The following is a 7,277-nucleotide window of genomic DNA, read 5'->3' as shown; positions in this document are numbered from 1 at the left end:
TTGGGGCTGTTCAGCCTGGAGAAGAGAAGGCTCCGGGGAGATCTTATTGCGGCCTTCCAGCACGTAAAGGGGGCCTACAGGAGAGCTGGGGAAGGACTTTTTACTAGGGCATGTAGTGATAGGACGAGGAGGAATGGCTTTAAACTGGAAGAGGTCAGGTTTAGATTAAACATTAGGAAGAAATTTTTCACTTTGAGGATTGTAAGGCACTGGAACGGGTTGCCCAGAGAGGTTGTTGAGGCCCCATCCCTGGAGGTGTTCAAGGCCAGGCTGGACGTGGCCTTGGGCAACCTGGTCTAGTGGGAGGTGTCCCTGTCTATGACAGGGGGGCTGGAACTCAATGATCTTCAAGGTCTTTTCCAACCTAAACCATTCTATGATTCTATGATTCTATAATATTGCCATAACTACCATAACTCCTCTTTCCACACATTAATGTGGACCTAGCAGAGTTCATGCCTAGCAATATCCTTTAAACATTCTCTAGATTAACAACTACCCTTTCGTATTCACCATCTCAAAGCTACTTTATCTTAGTCAGAGGTATTCAGAATGTGACTCATCAACAGCACTACAAAAGCATAACTGAAAAAGATGCAAACTGAAACAGCAGCAGCAGATACCAAAATCACAGACATATTCCAAGAATCCCTCTTTTTGCTTCCCAGCTTTTAAAAGAATGGCAAGACTTCATCCATTCATCGTAGTATGGGTCCACATGTATTTTGCTATCAACTTCATTAAAAATGTAATTTCACCACTTACAGTATGGAGGAACAAACAAGTCCCTGAGTCAAAGTAAATGTCAACCTTGATATCATCGCCCTATTTCTAGCAATCCACGTTAATATCTTCATAACACAATATAGCATTTTAAGTTGCAAGTACCAGGACTGAGTACTGCAGGATCTGAAGGCTTCAGAGGTGACAGCTGTTACTCTCAGTAGCCCTCTGCTTGTAGGTGTTCTTACACTATCTAGCTTGATTGAACTAATTGATGCTTACATGCATCAGCCTTAAATAAAACTGTTCACTTCTGTCAAGTCAAGATATTTTGAAAAGCTTAGAGGGGTAACCTTAGCCCAGGAGGGGGGACTGAGGGAGGACCTAAAAAAACCCCTGGAATAAGCTTTATTTGTAGTCACTGAAAAAAAATTTCCTGATCCACAAGTATTTAGTTTATATGTGAAATAGTTTTCTTTTACTCTTAAGCATTTAATCTGAATAGCATTATCTGACTTCTGAGAGCTGAAGATTCACAAGTTGAAGCCTCGATATTAAAAAAAAAAATCTTTTACTCAAAACAGGATAGATGGTACACACGTACCTCTCAATCTGTTTGGTAACTGCACTGAAGGTCAAATTCCATTTAAAAATTTGAATTGTTTGGGACATTTTATTAAAACAGTTCAAGAAGCCAAATCAAATGAAATATTCTGTCCTTAAAAGACCACATTTGGAGTACTGCATCCAGTTTTGCACTCCCCATGACATGAAAGACAGTGACATACTGCAGAGTCCATGTGAGGTCACCAAGGTGATCAGAGCCTGGAACACATGATGTGTGAGTAAAGGCTGTATGTACCACGGTCATCTGAATACATGCCCAAACCTACAAACAGAATGCAAAAAGCAGATGGCTACATCCCAAAAGTCTTTAAGTGCATTACTCTCAGTAAGAAGTGTTAAAAAAGTGCCAGAAAAAGAACCATTGTGCCAACTCTCCCTAATAACAGCAGATTAAAAGCCCCACTTTGTTTTTTCATTGAGTCATGTGATTTCTACCTGTTAAGAGCACAGTTTTTCTGTTGAAAGCAGAGCAGTAGCCCAGATCATCTGAGATACTTAACCTCAGGCAGTCACATCAGTCATTTGTATTAAAAACACACATGCCCTGAAATATTAATCTTAAATGCTGTCTTTCTTGAACTTACGTAACTTTAGTGCTGACTGATACGTCACAATGACTCAGGTACTTTTAGTGTAATGACATTCATAATTCCTGAATACTAGCATCAAAAATCACAGTGAGAGTAAACAACTTAGTCTTCACATTTTATCTAATTCACATATCTCTTCTGTATACAAGAAAACCTGAACTTCTCTTATACAACATTCTTATGAAAAGACGAGCACAGCTACTTGTATTTTCAAAAACTGTATTTAACAAAGGTAGGAATGAGGAACTCAGCTGCAGGAGGAGCCTCATCTTTAATTCTGTACATTTTATGATGTTGCAACTGATCTAGCAAATGTCAATAGTGACTATTAGACTTCACCCCTTCTTCCCATAGAGAGGTAAACAGGTAAAACTGTCAAACTGCTAATTAATGGTCCATTCCTAGTTTTGCTTTCACTTCTTTTTTTTTTCTTTTTAAATAGTTTTGACAAAAAAACCCAAAACACTGCTAGAGTTTTTCACAATGGGAAGGATGTGAGACAACTTTCCTAATCCCTTAGGCAAAGACAGACTGTTTGTTTGCCCATCAAATTTTATACACATAGGTACACACACTGATTTACCATATGGGGAGAAAAAGCCAGGAACAGAGGATGATGCAAAATTGCACATTTCAGAAAATCTGTGCAGATGAAGACTGCATAAACTCAATGGTATAGCCTTAGTTGTTCCTCCCACTCAACACTGAACTACTAAACCTCCTGGAAAAGGGAAATGATAGACTATACCTCATCCAGGTAGAGACGACAAAGAATTTATACAGGTTCAAGGGAAGACTCAAGGGGTTTTTAAAGAGATCTTCTGATGGTTCCTAAAAAAACAAACTACAGTCTTTTGACTTCCCTGGGGCTGAGGAACAGTCAGAATGTAAGACGGTACTCTAACAGGGGAAGACGACAGAGAGTATCACACACACAAGCTCCTTTTAGTCCTCCCTGGGTATCCAGCTGTGGCCTCTGATCGGTGCCAGACTCTTGGAGCCAAACAGTTGCTTAGTCTGAACCAGTAGAGTTACTCCTATGTCTTGATTTTTAGCTATGTAGGCAAAAAAAACGATTGTCTCATCTTTGGGGAGACTTAGGCAACTCAGCTTTGTGGTTACTACCCGTAGCAACAACTCCAGCTCCATGGAGGAGGTAGAACTGGTAAATAATTTCAGAGAAGAGCTGATCCCATCGTGGTTTTACTTTAACTGCTGGAGGAGGGTACTGGTTCATGAACAGTATTTCTAAGATAAAAATAGCACCACAAGCTTCCCAGCACACACTCCAGAGACATTAATCACCTGCAGAACCCCAGCTTAATCAGCAACATGACCTTGCCCAACACAGCAAAGAAACCACCTTGTCATGTTTCAGGGGTAGGGCTGTAGCATGTGTTCTTTCTTTTTTAAGCACAACTGAGGGGCGGGGGGGAGAGAAGAGAAACTGACAGGTATATTCCAAGTGTCCTAACCTATAACAAGGTTATAACAACCTATAACCTATAACAAGTCTTTAATCACAATCTGGATCTCTAAAGCATGAGTTTGTATTAAGTTTTGTGTTACTGCTCAGCCTTTCCACATCTGTCTTCTTTGTATTTGGAATGAAATGACTAACAACATTCTTGCAGAATTTTCATTTTACTAAAGCCAGAAAACATAGGCTTATAATCATTTTCAATGTCTGCAGGCCCTGGGCATGAGCAAGGGCTTCTGGAAAATTGTTCTGGTCTCTGTCAACATAAATTGAGCAGAACTCATCTACAGTAGGTATTTCAATCAACACAGACCTTGCCTTCTTGTTAGCAGCAGCGCTCCCTAGGTAACCCTAAGAGCATTCAGACATTTAAATAAGGATAGGAATAGGAAACCATTGGAAGAAAATGAAGTAGGGCATTAAGTCCAGAAAGGCAATGAAGTTCTCACTTTTAATACCTAATATTCAGAAATGTTTTAACAAGCAAGGTTCCTGGTCATGTAGTGAAAACGTGATATTGTAAGTTAATAAAAGAAGTTGTCTACGTACTATTTGGCCAAATTGTCATTAAAAAGCACTCACAACTGACTTTTACATATAGTCAGAGTACATCTATTTATCCTTGCCAGGATAACTGCCTATGATATGAAATACTGTTGTTCAAACAAGGATACAAGGCCAGAATGCAATGCCAAACAGTACTAAGAAACAGAAAGATGAAAACTATGCAGTATACTTAATGCTGGCTGTTTGCCTCACATCTTGAGACAAGTGGCAGCAATTAAAGATTAAGACTGTATCTACTCTTTGGGTTTATATGATCGGGGGTAGTAACATTGGCCCAGAGAAAGGTCAATTCTAACCTGAATTAGGGGCTGGGCTACAAGAAGCCTGTGAACTACCCGTTTTTCAGTTCCAGCTGTAATATAAGCGAGGGACAATAGCACAGGAATTCAGAAGGCCTTGCCATATAGTAAGTACTTCTCAAACCACAGTGAGTGAAGCTAAACTTAAATGCAGTGTGGCAGGCTGTTGCAAATTTAGAGCTAAGGAGAAGGCCCATATACGGATTTAGGTCTGGGAGTCAGTTCAAAGCAAAAAGCTAAAGAAAAAGAGGGTCAAGAAAATCTGGCAGAGTAACAGGGAGACTAGGCAGACATTGGGAAAAAAAAAAAAACAAAAAACCCACAAAAAAAACCAACCCCAAATGATGCTCAAACAACAAAGAAAAATCACCGGTCTAAAGCTGCAACTATCTGGACTTCACCTTATCCTATAAAGAGAGCAAGATCTTGTGCAAGACATTCAACTAATTCAACTTAAGTCCCTGGATCCTCCAAATCCCTGTTACAAAGCACAGCGACCGACTGTCCCTGTGGGACATGAGGAGGCTCCTGTGTGGGCTACACTTCTCAGCACACCACACGCCACCCACTGACACGCCACACACTGCAGTGGTACTTGGCACTAAAAGTAGCAAAAACTTACTTTCCCCTTAAAACTGCTGGGCTAAAGCTATAAATACACTCCATTATAAGATCTCTAGAGCAGAATGCTACCATTTATTATTGAGTGCCCACTTCCCAGAATTGAATGCTGCTTTAAAAACACATGGACGTGTTTAAACTATGTTAATACACAGTTTGCCCCACTTACAACTGCCAAGAGGACAGTTTTAAGCTGTCATGTGGTTTCAAAACATCCATCACCCTTTACGGATGGCTGAATCCAGGCACCCAATTATGCTTCTTTGCAATTACATTCAACTCCCAAATGGATGTTGATATTCTTTACCTCTTGCACTTTTAGTAAAAAAACAGTTACCACTTACAGAGAAAATAACAGATTATATACCAATGCCCCTTCAAACTTTTGTTAATTTCCTTTTTCCCAAAATTGTTTGTGTTTTTGTTCCATTAAAATGAAACTTAAACCACACATAACTAATTGAAAAATCTTCAATCTTAGTGAAGATACTAACTTTTGCCATTCTCAATACTGCAAAAAAGATGCAGTCATGCAACCTCTGTACATGCAATCACAGGATTCCTTGTGTTATTTTATTTTTCTAGCTTTATAATTAAATACTGCACTAATATGCTAATATGCTATACTAGCATAATATACATTAAAACATGAAGTGCTAACCCATCCTTTGTATTCACTTTTTTTAATGTGAAACACAGAAACAGTATCTTAGGAAATTTTTCACACAAGACCAAGTGATAAGGTTAAGCCTTTATTAAATGAAAATTTACTTAGTTTTCCTACCACCTAACAAGGTTTTAAACTAACTTTTATGATTTGTAAATGTATGTAAATTTATGCAGATTCTCTGAAACAGTCTAAAAACTCAACAGACATACTTTCAGAGCTACTGTGGATTGCACTTAATTCAGCAACACATGTACACACTTTCAAGCTGATCAGCATAGTTATCACACCACCAGACCTATAAGGTACGGGCATTTACCCCATCTATTAGTATCCACTATTTGTAACAATAACAAACCTTTTGCATATAATAGTGTTTCTACCAAAGTTTACAATAATAGTAGAGTTACATTAATGAAGTACATTGCAGAAACCTAGAACAAAACAGAAAATGAAGACCACTTGACATTGAAAACATAATTCTAAAATATTAAGATAAATGGACCTCAGCAAAAATACTTTAGTCAGTTTCATTTTTTAATACATACACAAGATTATACCTTTGACTCATAACACATATGAGAAATAACTTATCACACAAAGAATTTGCATATCATTTTAATCATAAAATCCTTTCAAACTTTCAAAAACATAGTCCTCAAAACTGAATGGTAACATAGCCTGTGTACATTCGAACATTATACACAACCATAAAATTAAGAACAGATTAGCAAGCTTATTAAAATTTCTGGTTTTCCAATTTGTAGTGTTCCCATTAACACAGATTATCACCTACTCCTCTCCCTGCACTGAAAGTAAGTGTTAAACAACTATATCCTCCTACAGAACCAAGCACTATTGTTAGTAATAATGGTAAGCAGAAATCTGGAGATGTTAGATGGCAGAACAGAGGAAGTAGCACAAATTTTTTTGTATTCCTGAAGCATTCTGCTCCACCGTGACCTCATTCGACGTCTCCAAACAGCGCTGAAATATTTCCTCCATTATGTCATGAATACAGACATAGTGCATTTCTTCGTTCTTCAGTACCAAAGTCCATCTTCCAGATTCCCTATGGTATATTCTACAATATCTATAAAAGAGCTGAAGTGGGAGAAAAATATTTACCTGCTAGATCATTGTAAACAGTTAGGTTTTTTACTTTGCTTTTCCACCAGTCTATTACACACACATTGACACCAGGAAGGAATTTGTTCCTTTCCCCTTCAGTTTCCAGATGAAGGATACAACAAGGCTTTTTAATTTAAAACAGCCAAAAATCAGGCCCACCATCACAGATTCACTTACTTATTTATATTGCAAGACCACTGCAAAGAAGTATTGGTTAAAACATGTAAATATACACCAAAATGAAATCGAGTGATTACAGAATTCCATTCTCTACCATCCTTATCCTAAATGAAAATTAACACTATTGAATATAAAATCAATGCTTTTACACACAAGGAAATATTCCTGAGACTGACCTCTGTCCTTCCCTAGAAAATGGGAAAGCATTCTCAAAAGTAGTCTAAGTTGGCACCACAAAATATGCTCATTTACAAAAACAATCATCCTACCCTCATACTACAATAGGAAGGAAAACAAAATAGTCACATTCATTACCTTTCTCTATCAATCCTTAGTGATTGTAAGTAAAATCATAGTGAAACTAGAGGTAGGCTATACACCTATTTACATAG

This window comes from Charadrius vociferus, unplaced genomic scaffold (genome assembly GCF_000708025.1).
Source record: "Charadrius vociferus isolate BGI_N301 unplaced genomic scaffold, ASM70802v2 scaffold560, whole genome shotgun sequence".
Classification (NCBI taxonomy): domain Eukaryota; kingdom Metazoa; phylum Chordata; class Aves; order Charadriiformes; family Charadriidae; genus Charadrius; species Charadrius vociferus.
The sequence above is the reverse complement of the archived record's forward strand: the minus strand, read 5'-3'. Positions refer to the sequence as shown.